Here is a 10854-nt window from a genome sequence, read left to right on the forward strand (position 1 = left end):
AAAAAAAAAAAAAAAAAAAAAAGTCATCACATCTCAGAAGGATTCAAACCAATTTAATAATATAATGTTAATAGCTAATCTTTCTTTAGAATGTCTTCTACGCCAGACACAGTCTAAGTGATTTACATATATTAATTCGTTCATTCTCACAATCACCCAATAGGCAGGCGCTTGTATTATGATGCCCATTTTACAGACAAGGACACTGAGGCACAGAGAGATTAAGCAACGTACCCGTGTCACTTTACATTAAGAGGTGAAGTCACAATCTGAACCCAAGAAGGCTGGCTCTAAAGACTAGACTAATCACAGACTCCAACTGCCGCTGCTTGTGGAAGGTCAAGAAGGGAGGTGCTGCAAAAGGGGGAGTTCTCAGTACATTTTTTGAGCCAGCATCTTTGCTCCCCACAGTGTCTGGAACCAGTCTTGAACCTCTTATCTGTCAGGGGTTTAGTCAGCCTTTGGGTGTGTGCAGCGGCTCTGAGAGGAAGAGATATACAGTCCCTTGACTGCTGGGAGATTGAGCCTGAGATGTTTGCTGTAAATTAGAGGAATTAGGTCTGCACATTGTTATTCTTGACCTACTTGGTGGAAGTCCGTTTTATCGAGATCTTATTGCAGTTTTGGTATGAGATGACAGCTGGAAGCCAGCGAGTCTGCAATGCGGCCTGCGGTTCCCAAAGTGCTGCATAGGGTTTGTTCAATAAAATCACACAAACTCAGAATTGTTTTATATTTGGTATCCCAAAACATCTTTTTAAAACATGTATTAAGTGTGAGCATTCATTCATTAAACTAGGTCACATGAGCATTGGTTTCTCTGTTTTAAAAATAAGGCTTCGGTCAATTTTAACATCATAATGATGAAATTTTGCAGGATTATTTACTAAAGTCAAACTATTCCTGTAAAATAATTGTCGTTCATTTCATAATTAAGAACTTTCATTCAAAGTGCAATACTGTGCGGTACTTATGATCAACATCACTCAAATTTTAGAGATAGAAATAAAAACCCAAGGATAAGACTGGTTAAGTAATTTGACCAAGTTCACCCAGTTGCGGCTGGGATTGAAACCAGACTTTTGAACTTCAAAGCCAAGGTTATTTTTTCCCCTAATGTCAACTAAAAAAAAGAACATCCTCTATACCAGAGATTAGAGTTGTAAAGCTTTTCTTTTTATAATTGGGACTGGGTTGTTAAAATAAGCTAGTCTATAATTTCTTCTTTGAAAAGAACTAAATCACTTTGGCTTCTCACTACTCAGCCACCATCTAACATAAAAAAGAGTAGCAACTTAAGACAAACTGCAAAAAGGCAAGGACTTCTAATAAATGAATAAAGCAAGAGATTTTACACACCCATACATTTCTACCAACTTAATCAGAAATCTTCCAGTGTCTGCTTGTTTCTCTGGCAAACATCCTTTTGTAGACATCTCAAAACTACTCTCCCTTTTCCAGATCAATCTCATGGAATCCAACCTCATTTAACTGAATTTTTCTTAATTTTGTTACAGTTTTGAAATCTATATGTGTGTATTTACAACTTACTTCTCTGACGTATCCACTGAAAAAAACAAAAAACAAAAGAACAAACAAAACCTTATGTTTTGAGGGTGACAGCTAGCTGCTGGCCTGTGGAGTGTGACATTCAAGTACTTTCTAACTTAGAAGCTATCTTTGAAGATTTCTTCATTTGACTTAGTCAGCTATCACACCAAAATGTAAAATGTCAGTACCCTAATACACTCCAGAGCTGTTCATGTGTGTCCTGGTCAAAAGCCAGGAAATTTGGTCACATTGTCCTGTATGAATTTTAGTGAGTCAGACTCTCATTCAGAAACTCTCAAAATAAGCAAGGGGTGGATTTTTTCCCCCTGATTTCATTAGAGGACATCTGGGTGCCATTTTTATTCTTTTTATTTTTTTCTTGATGAAAATGTTTGCAGGACCTGCAGTGGACGGAGCAGAACTGGAATGGCCCTAGGTGGCCTGGCCGGGGCCTCTGTAGAATGTGCTGCCCCCCGCCACCAGGTCCATTATCTGTGTCACCCTGGGCAAGGTGCTTGTCTCTTGGCCACACTCCAAACTGTAGGCCCACTGAAGGCTCCACTCCTTCCCGCCAAACTCCTTCCTTCTTCACTCAATCCTCCCCTCCAAAAACCAGAAGACCAGTCTGAATGGTTATTATTAAAAACTTTAAAAACAGCAGATATCAGGCGATCCTCCTAACTTAGCCTCCAAAGTAGCTGGGACCAAATGAGCACACCACCATGCCCAGCTAATTTTTGTATTTTTTGTAGAGATGGGGTTTCACCATGTTGCACAGGCTGGTATCAAACATCTGGGCTCAAGGGATTCATCCACATTGACCTCCCAAAGTGCTGGGATTACAGGCCTGAGCCACCGTGCCCAGCCTCAGAAATGTCTATTAAATGAACCAATACAAATGACCAGGGGGTGGATTTTAGGATCCGAGAAATAAAGCTTTTGTATCTGGATCTGAATGAGAGTAGTCTACGTTTTACCATGCTCTTACATCTCTACCCCGAACCTCTGCCTTATTCCTTTTCTCTCATGGGAAGATGAAACCTGAGTCACCCTTGGGAGGTCCCATGGGAACTCCTGGGCCAAGAAGAGATGGAGCATAGAGAGCCAGAAGAAGCTCTGTTGACTGCAGACACAGAGGAAAAAGAAATGGGCTGGTGGCCATGTGAAAAACAGCCAGCAGTCTTAACAGTTTGCACATGTGAAATGACTAAATCATCACTAAAATCCCTTGAAGACTAATAGTTTAAGCCATTATATGACTTATCATATACTAATACACAGACTCTTGCTTTTGCACACAGGTCTGCATTTGTCACCCTTTACCTAGTTCATGTGCATCTCCTTTTGTCCTGAGGTCAGTGTAACCTTATTTTCCCAGCAGCAGAATCAGCTTCTAAAGCTTCAGTGGAAATCTAAAATATACCTGGAAAATTAAAGCATTGGGAGTACCCAAGTCATGGTTAAAGAATAAGAACAAAGTCAGAGAACTTACACAACCTGACCTTAAGACTTAATATAAATCTTAAGATCAATTAAGACAATATAAGTCTTCCTCTTCCACTACAAACCCATAGCCACTACCAATTTGCTTCTGTCTCTGTGGATCTATCTATTTTGAATATTTCCTATAAATGGAATCATACAATAAGTATGAAAACACCACTGTTTTCATTACTGTAGCTTTAATACTTAATATAAGACTTACGATAGTGAAAACAGTCTGGTGTGGGCATAAAGACAGACATATTGATCAAAGGATTAGAAGAGAGAATCCAGAAGTAGACTCAAGAATCTACAGTCAATTGATGTTTGATTGAAGTGCCAACATAAGGTTATGGTGAAAAACACTGCCTTCAACAAAAAATGATGGAAAAATTGCCTGTCTATACAAAAAAGCTCTATCTCACATTATACACAAAAATAAAACAAAAATGGATTATATCGCCTAGCAGAAAATCTTAAACTTGAAGTAGGAACATATTTTTTAAATGGATACAAAGATCACTAATCATGAAAGAAAATAAATCATAGCTTGGACTTCATTAAAATTAGAAACTTCTCTTCTTCAAAGACATCATTAGAATTTGAATAGACTAAGCCACAGAGTCAGACAAAATACTCATAATTTGCACATCAGATGAAAGACATTTATCTATACTTTATAAATAACTGTTACAAGTTCATATGAAAAAGATAAAATAGTCCAATTTTTTAAATGAGGAAAAGATTGAACTGATATTTCACAAAAGGAAATATATCAATGTCAAATAAGCACAGGACAAATGTGTGCAAAGTTACTAGTTATTAGAGAAATGTAAACAATTAAAATCACGATGAGATTCTATTTCATAGCTAATAAAAAGACTGACAATATCAAATTTTGGGAAGGATGTGGTACACCTAGAACTCTTATGCATCACTGATAGGAGTGTGAAATTATACGATGACTTTGGAACACAGTTGGGCAGTTTCTGATTGTATATGCTCCAGAAATTCTTCTCCTGGGGATTTAAATAAAAACTAATGCACACACAAAGACTTGTACACAAATGTTCATAGCAGTTCTATTTATATAGCCAAATACTGGAAACAATACCAGTGACCATCAGCACTTATATGGCTAAACTATTCTATATTCCTACAGTAGAACACTACTCAGCAAAAAAGAAAAAAAGGAACTACTGATTCACAAAATATAAATGAATCTTAGAAACATACTGAATGAAAGAAGAAAGTTTTAAAAGAATGCATGCTATATGGTCCCATTATATAATGTTCCCAAACTACAAGGCCAGTGAGTGGTACCTAGAGTGGAAGATGAAGGGTGGCAATTACCTATAAAGGCGTATGAGAAAGATGTGTGGAATCTGTCGATTGAGATGATGGTTTCAGAGGTGCTATGTTTGGATATTTATACCCTCCCAACCTCATGTTGGAATTTGATCCCCAATATTGAAGGTGAGGCTTAAGGGGGAGTGTTTGGGTCATAGTATGGATCCCTCATGAATAGATTAATGCCCCCCCTCAATCCCCTCCCTTGGGGGTCAGTGAGTTCTCACTCTATTAATTCCAGTGGGAGCTTGTTGTTAAAAATAATTTGGTACTCCCCCACCCCTTGCTTCTTCTCACCCACGTGATCTCTGCACACACCAGCTCCCCTGCATCTTCCTCCAGAATTGGAAGCAGCTTGAGGCCCTCACCAGATGCAGGTGACCAATCTTGAACTTTGCAGCTGTTAAAATCATGAGCCAAATAAACTTTTTCTTAATAAATTACCCAGCCTCAGGTATTATTTTATAATGGTACAAAACAAACTAAGACAATAGGCTATACATGTATCAAAACTTATTGAACTTTACACTTAAAAATGTGTGTATTTTAGTGTATACAAATTATATATCAATAAGATAATGAATAAAACACAAGAAAAAAGTTAAAGAACATCTACTCTATGACTCAATAACTCCCCCCTTAGAATTTACTCAAGATAATTAAAAAACATATCCACAAAATACTTGTAAAAGAATGTTCATAAATGCCATATTCATAATACCAAAAATTAAAATTAATCTAAACATCTAGCAACAGGAGAACAGATCTTTATTTTTTGAATGTAAACTACTAGGAAATGCAAAGGAGGAAATACTGATATAACCACAGGATGACTCTCAAACAAGAAAATAAATAATTAAAGCCTTGCTCCCGAAAAATTATGCTAAGCAAAAGAAACTAAACACAGAAGGCTACATATTATATATCATACCTATAGGAAGTCCAATAATAGGCAAATTATAATCAATCATGCTGGAAACCAGAGAATATGTGGAAATTTAATTGGAAAGGAGTGAGGGCAACTCTCTGGGAAGAAGAAATGCTTTCTGTGCTGTTGGGATGGTGATTACATGGTGGCTATGACTGCTGAATCTCATTCAACTGAACATGTAAGACTGATGTTTTTAATTGAATATTAGTTGTTTCTCAACAAGTAAAGTAAAAGAAAAGAAAACCATGTTTTCCCATTACGTAGTAGAATGAGCCCTGTATTGAAGTCGGGAGACCCAGATTCATTTCTGGGATCTGTCACACCATGATAAATCTCCACTGGAGCTCTTGCCAATATTTTATCATCAAGTTCCTCATAAAGCATCTGTAGAGGAAATGGTCCCTTTTCAAAAATTATTCATAGAACAAGTTGTCCTGGGAAGAATTCTGGTTTCTGTCATTTCTCCCTCAAAACTTTTAGATAAGTTTCCCGTCTGAATTCATTTCCATTTTTCCATGTAAGATTAAGGGCAATGAGACAGACAACACAAAAGCATGGAGGACAGCCAGAAAGACAGCACTGTGGAATGTGAGCAGCTGAAGGCCTGAAGAGCAAAGGCTGAGGTTTTCCAAAGAAGAAGGAATTCTGCCTCAAGACTGCAACACAGAAATCCCGCCTGAAATTCCAACTGGCTGCCCTGTGGAATTCAGAATCAAGACTGCAACACCAACTCTTATCTAAGTTTCCAGTCTGCTAGCCTGCCATGTAGAGTTAGATTGCCAAGCCCCACAATCTCATAAGCAAGTTTCTTAAAATAGATATATTATAGATAGATTAGATAGATACATAGCTACATAGATAATCTACTAGCTCTGTTTCTCTGGAGAACTCTAAGATAGCAGGTATCAATGATAAGACTAATCAGACTAGAGTTGTTTGACTTCAGAGTGTTTTGAATATAACTGTGGTGAACCACACAATAATTTTTTACCTTGGCCACGTAAGAATGATTGTGTTTTCCTCTTAATCCCCACCATCTCAAAGTTGCCATGTATTGCTGATATTTCTGTGAAACAGTTGTGTTTTCTACAATTTCCTTTTCTTGGAGGATGCAAAGAGGGGTGGATTTATGATTCCTTGATGATTTAGACTTTTTAAGAAAGAGAGATTGGTTCATTAATCATCAGTGTGCTCCCTCCAGTAAAGTCATGTTTGCAGCCTTAAATGTAGATGCATCAAGTAGTTATTCTGACCAGATGATAGGAGGGACAGGGGCAGTGGCTATAGACTCATTGGTGGTAAGGATGTCAGTGTTCTAACATCTAACATGACTGTACATTCCAACACTGTATCAACTGGGCTTAGAAAAGCAAAATGCTGAACCCAGAAAAACAGTGAGGGCTGTTCTGTCATGCCAATCACTGTTTCAGATACTGGGAATATAGCAACACACCACAAAGGACAAAGGAAAACAAAAAAACCTGCCCTTGTGGAATTTATGTCCACAAGGAGAAGGACAATAAGTAACATAAAGAAATAAAAAATAGTTATAAAAGATTTTAGAGTGTGATACGCTTAAGAAAAAAATAAAGCAGGGGAGAGAACTCAGGGGAGTTGGAGGAGAGCAATTTTAGGCAGATGACCTAGGAAGGCCAACTAGGAAGGAGACATTTAATAAACAGCCCAGGTAGAAGGGGCAGGCAGTGTGAAAGCCCAGCCATGGAGGCACGCCCAGTGTGTCTGAGGGCCAGCAGTGAGGCCATATGGCCCAAAAGGTGTGAGAAACTCCACAGCACTGAGAGATGGTTGGAGACGGATAGAGACCAGATTGCTAGTGAGTCATCCTGAGCAACTTGGCTTTTTTTCAGTGTGAGATGAAGACCATTAAAGTGTTTCAAGCCAAGGAATGACATGACCTCTAACTTGACAAAGGCTTTAAACACTCTGAGTGTGAAAATACTTTTTTTTTTTTGAGATGGAGTTTCACTCTTGTTGCCTAGGCTGGAGTGCAATGCCATGATCCCAGCTCACTGAAACCTCCACCTTCCAGGTTCAAGCAATTCTCCTGCCTCAGCCTTCCAAGTATCTGGAATTACAGGCATGTGCCACCATGCCCAGCTAATTTTTTATATTTCTAATAGAGATGAGGTTTCACCATGTTGGCCAGGCTGGTTTCAAACTCCTGATCTCAGGTGATCCACCCCACTTGGCCTCCCAAATTGCTGGGATAACAGGCGTAAGCCACCTCACCCAGCCAAAAATACTCTTAAGAATGGCAAGGGATGAGACATCCCGTGAGACAGAGACAGTGGCTAGGACCAGAGTGGGGAAGTGCAGGTCGTGAGACGTGGTTGGGATGCAGACATATTTTGAGGGTAGAGTTAGCAGGACTTCTTGATGGACAGGACAGGAGAGCAATCAAAAGAGAACTTTGAGGTTTAGGGCACTAACTGGTCAAATAGGGTTGCTAGTTACTGAATGAGGAAATGGCTGGTGGAATGGGTTTTAGAGTAGGATTACACTAGTTTTGGACATATTCAGCTTGATACCTCATTAAACATAAAACTGGAGATGTGAATTCATTGGTAGGATGGATATTTGCTTCTGAAATTCTAAAGGCATATTGGGCTACAGATATAATTTTGGGATACATCAGTGTATAGATGAAATTAAACTCATGAGACTAGAGATCTTCAAAAGAGGGGAAGTAGCTAGGCCATGAGGGCATGATAGAGCAACTTCTGATTTTCACTGTAAAACATCCCAGAGAATAGGTGTTCGTCCTTCGCTGAAGGATGGATTTAGATGTCTGCATATGACACTGCAAATGTGGTATCTGGCATGAAGTGACCCTGATTTCTGACCCAGGCCAGCTGCACTGTCCCCACCACCTTAAAAATGACACTGGAGTAAACACACACCAAAGCTGCGTGATGAGACATTGTATAAGCAACAGTTTTTTGCTTTTTTTTCCCCACCATGAGGTAAAGGAAAATAATGCAGGACAAAACCTAACCCACGGACATTAAGATATTTTTGTTTTGAAGATCTTCTTACGGTTTATTAAAAGGTAATAGAAAGAGAATAAAGAGCAAAGCAAAAGAAAGGGCCAGGCATGATGGTTCATGCCGTATTCCCAGCACTTTGAGAGGCTGAAGTGGGAGGTCTGCTGTAGCCCAGGAGTTCAAAACTAGCCTAGGCAACATAGTGAGACCCCATCTCTACAAAAAATTTAAAATTTAGTCTGGCATGGTGGTATATGCCTGTAGTCCCAGCTACTTGGGAAGCTGAGACAGGAGGATTTCTTAAGCCTGTGAGGTTGAGGCTGCAATGAGCCATGATCATGTTACTGCACTCCAGCCTAGATGATGGAGTGAGATTTTGTCTCAAAACATAAAAAAAATAATAAAAAATGGAAGGAAGGAAGGAGGGAGGGAGGGAGGGAGGGGAGGGGAGGGGAGGGGAGGGGAGGGGGATAAAAAAGATACTGAGGATAAGCCACAAAATGCTGTAAGGGCAGAAATCCTATAAGTACCTAGCGTACTAGCTTACTCTGAGCGGGTGGTTAATAAATATTTGGTAATTGTTTGAAGAACACATCCCATAAATCCACACCTACATGTACATTTTATCCTCTCATCAAATGTATTCAAGTGAGAAGGCTAATATTTAGTTTCATTTTGTTGCACCTCCCTTTCCTTTGTTTCTCTTCTGTGACTTCGTTGTGCAACAATTATTCTCATTGACAATGTTTGTACCTAAAAAAATTGTTCTATCAAAGCAAGAGTTGAATCATAACTAGCAGAGGCAGTTGAGTATCCATCACTAGCAAAAGGGAGAGAGATATATTTGTGATTATATAGCTTCTCTGTTTTCAAAATGTTCTATGGACAGTCACTTCAGGAAATTTTAATTGACTTCTTTTTAAAAATGTGTTAAGAAATGTACAAACACAGTGCAATAAATTGTATTTCCAAAGGACCTTTGAAACTTTTTAATAAGCAGATGCTGCTAACCACCAGGAAGACATAGCCTGCTGAGTTTTCTGAGCTGATTTACTTATTTTTTAACTCTTTTATCTTAGAATCTCTTTTTTCTTTTTCTCATTTTTCTTTGTTTTGTTTTTGTTTGTTTGTTTGTTTTGCAATAACATTATAGAATTTGAATCTACTTTGGAAACACTGCATGATTTGTTTTTTTAAATTTTAATTTTGTTAATAATTAGTTTCCACTATGATTTTTTAATGCAGTTGTTGATATCACCAATTACCACCATGTTGCTTAGGAATCTTCAGTCCTGCATCCTCCCCTTATCTTGAACTATAAGCAGCCTTTGTCAAAGTGGAGCAAGTTCTCCAGCATCTTTCTTCAAAACCCACAGGCTGTTGCTTTGCCTGTCCTCTTCTCCCCACTACCTGAAGTTTCAGTCCTTGAAACAGTTTTCTTCTCTGTCCACTCTCACTCCCACGTGATATCACCCAGTTAACTGGTTTGAAACATCATCTCTATGCCAATTACACTCTTGTGGTTATACCTGCCATCCACAGGTTTTCCCTAACCTTCAGGTTCACATATCCACCTGCTGACTGAACACCTTCGCTTGTCTGTATTCCAGACATCACAAAATTAGCCTGTCAAGGATTAATCCCTGTTCTTCCTCCCAAAATCTGCTCCTTCAGCCATCCTTCTTATTTTGGTTGATGGCAACTTCATCTTTTCTCAACTGCACAGATTAAAATCCTTGGAGGCATCCTTATACTTCTCCTTCTCCAGCACATCACTCTCAATACACCAGTAAGTCTCAGTGAACCTACTTTCCAAATATAGCCAGAACTCAGCCATGTGACCACTTCTTATGGCCATCTCTGCTGATCGAAGCCACCACCATCTCTTGCCTGAATTATTGCACTAACCTTTGCACTGGACTTTTTGGGCCTTCCCTTGTCCCCTATAACTGATTTTCAAAGCAGAAGCCAGAGTGATCCTTTCAAATTACTCCTCTCCTCAAACTTCTGCTTTATCCAACAAAACCCAAATTGCTTGCAATGGACAAGAAGATCCTCTGGGGTCTGCCACCCCCCACCTCTCTGATTTACATCCTGCTACACCCCCAAACTTAACTCCACAATGCGTGTACTTCTGTCCTTCCTGTTGCTTGACCTCCTGAGCCTGCTCACACAGCAGGGTGTTGTACCAGCTGTTTCCCTCTCTTGGATTTTCTTTCCAGGTGTCTGTGTGACTCACTCCCTCACCTCCTTCTAGTCCTGCTGCTTTCTTAATGAGGTCTATCCTCCTCACCCTTTCAGCAACTAACACTGTACTCCCAATCTTCCTAACTCTGCTTGATTTTTTTCCTCCATGGCATTTACAACTTGCAGCGTACTGAATACTTAAACATCATGTATATTTTCTGCTTTGTTCGTTTTGTTCATTTATGGCCCCTAGGAGATCCTCAATAAATACATGTTGCATTTTAAAATATGTGTGGCCTGTGGTTAGGTTTTTTTTTGTTGTTTTTTTTTTTTTTTTTTTTTTTTTTT

At 39.0% G+C, this 10854-nt stretch overlaps 1 protein-coding gene across 2 annotated transcripts in view; it reads right to left on the reverse strand.

Annotated features, from left to right (window-relative positions):
• The window catches only part of IL1RL1 (interleukin 1 receptor like 1), a 33129-nt gene that overhangs the window by 16688 nt on the left and 5587 nt on the right, over window positions 1–10854 (reverse strand). The window lies entirely within an intron of this gene.

This window comes from Cebus imitator, unplaced genomic scaffold (assembly GCF_001604975.1).
Source record: "Cebus imitator isolate Cc_AM_T3 unplaced genomic scaffold, Cebus_imitator-1.0 Scaffold202, whole genome shotgun sequence".
Classification (NCBI taxonomy): domain Eukaryota; kingdom Metazoa; phylum Chordata; class Mammalia; order Primates; family Cebidae; genus Cebus; species Cebus imitator.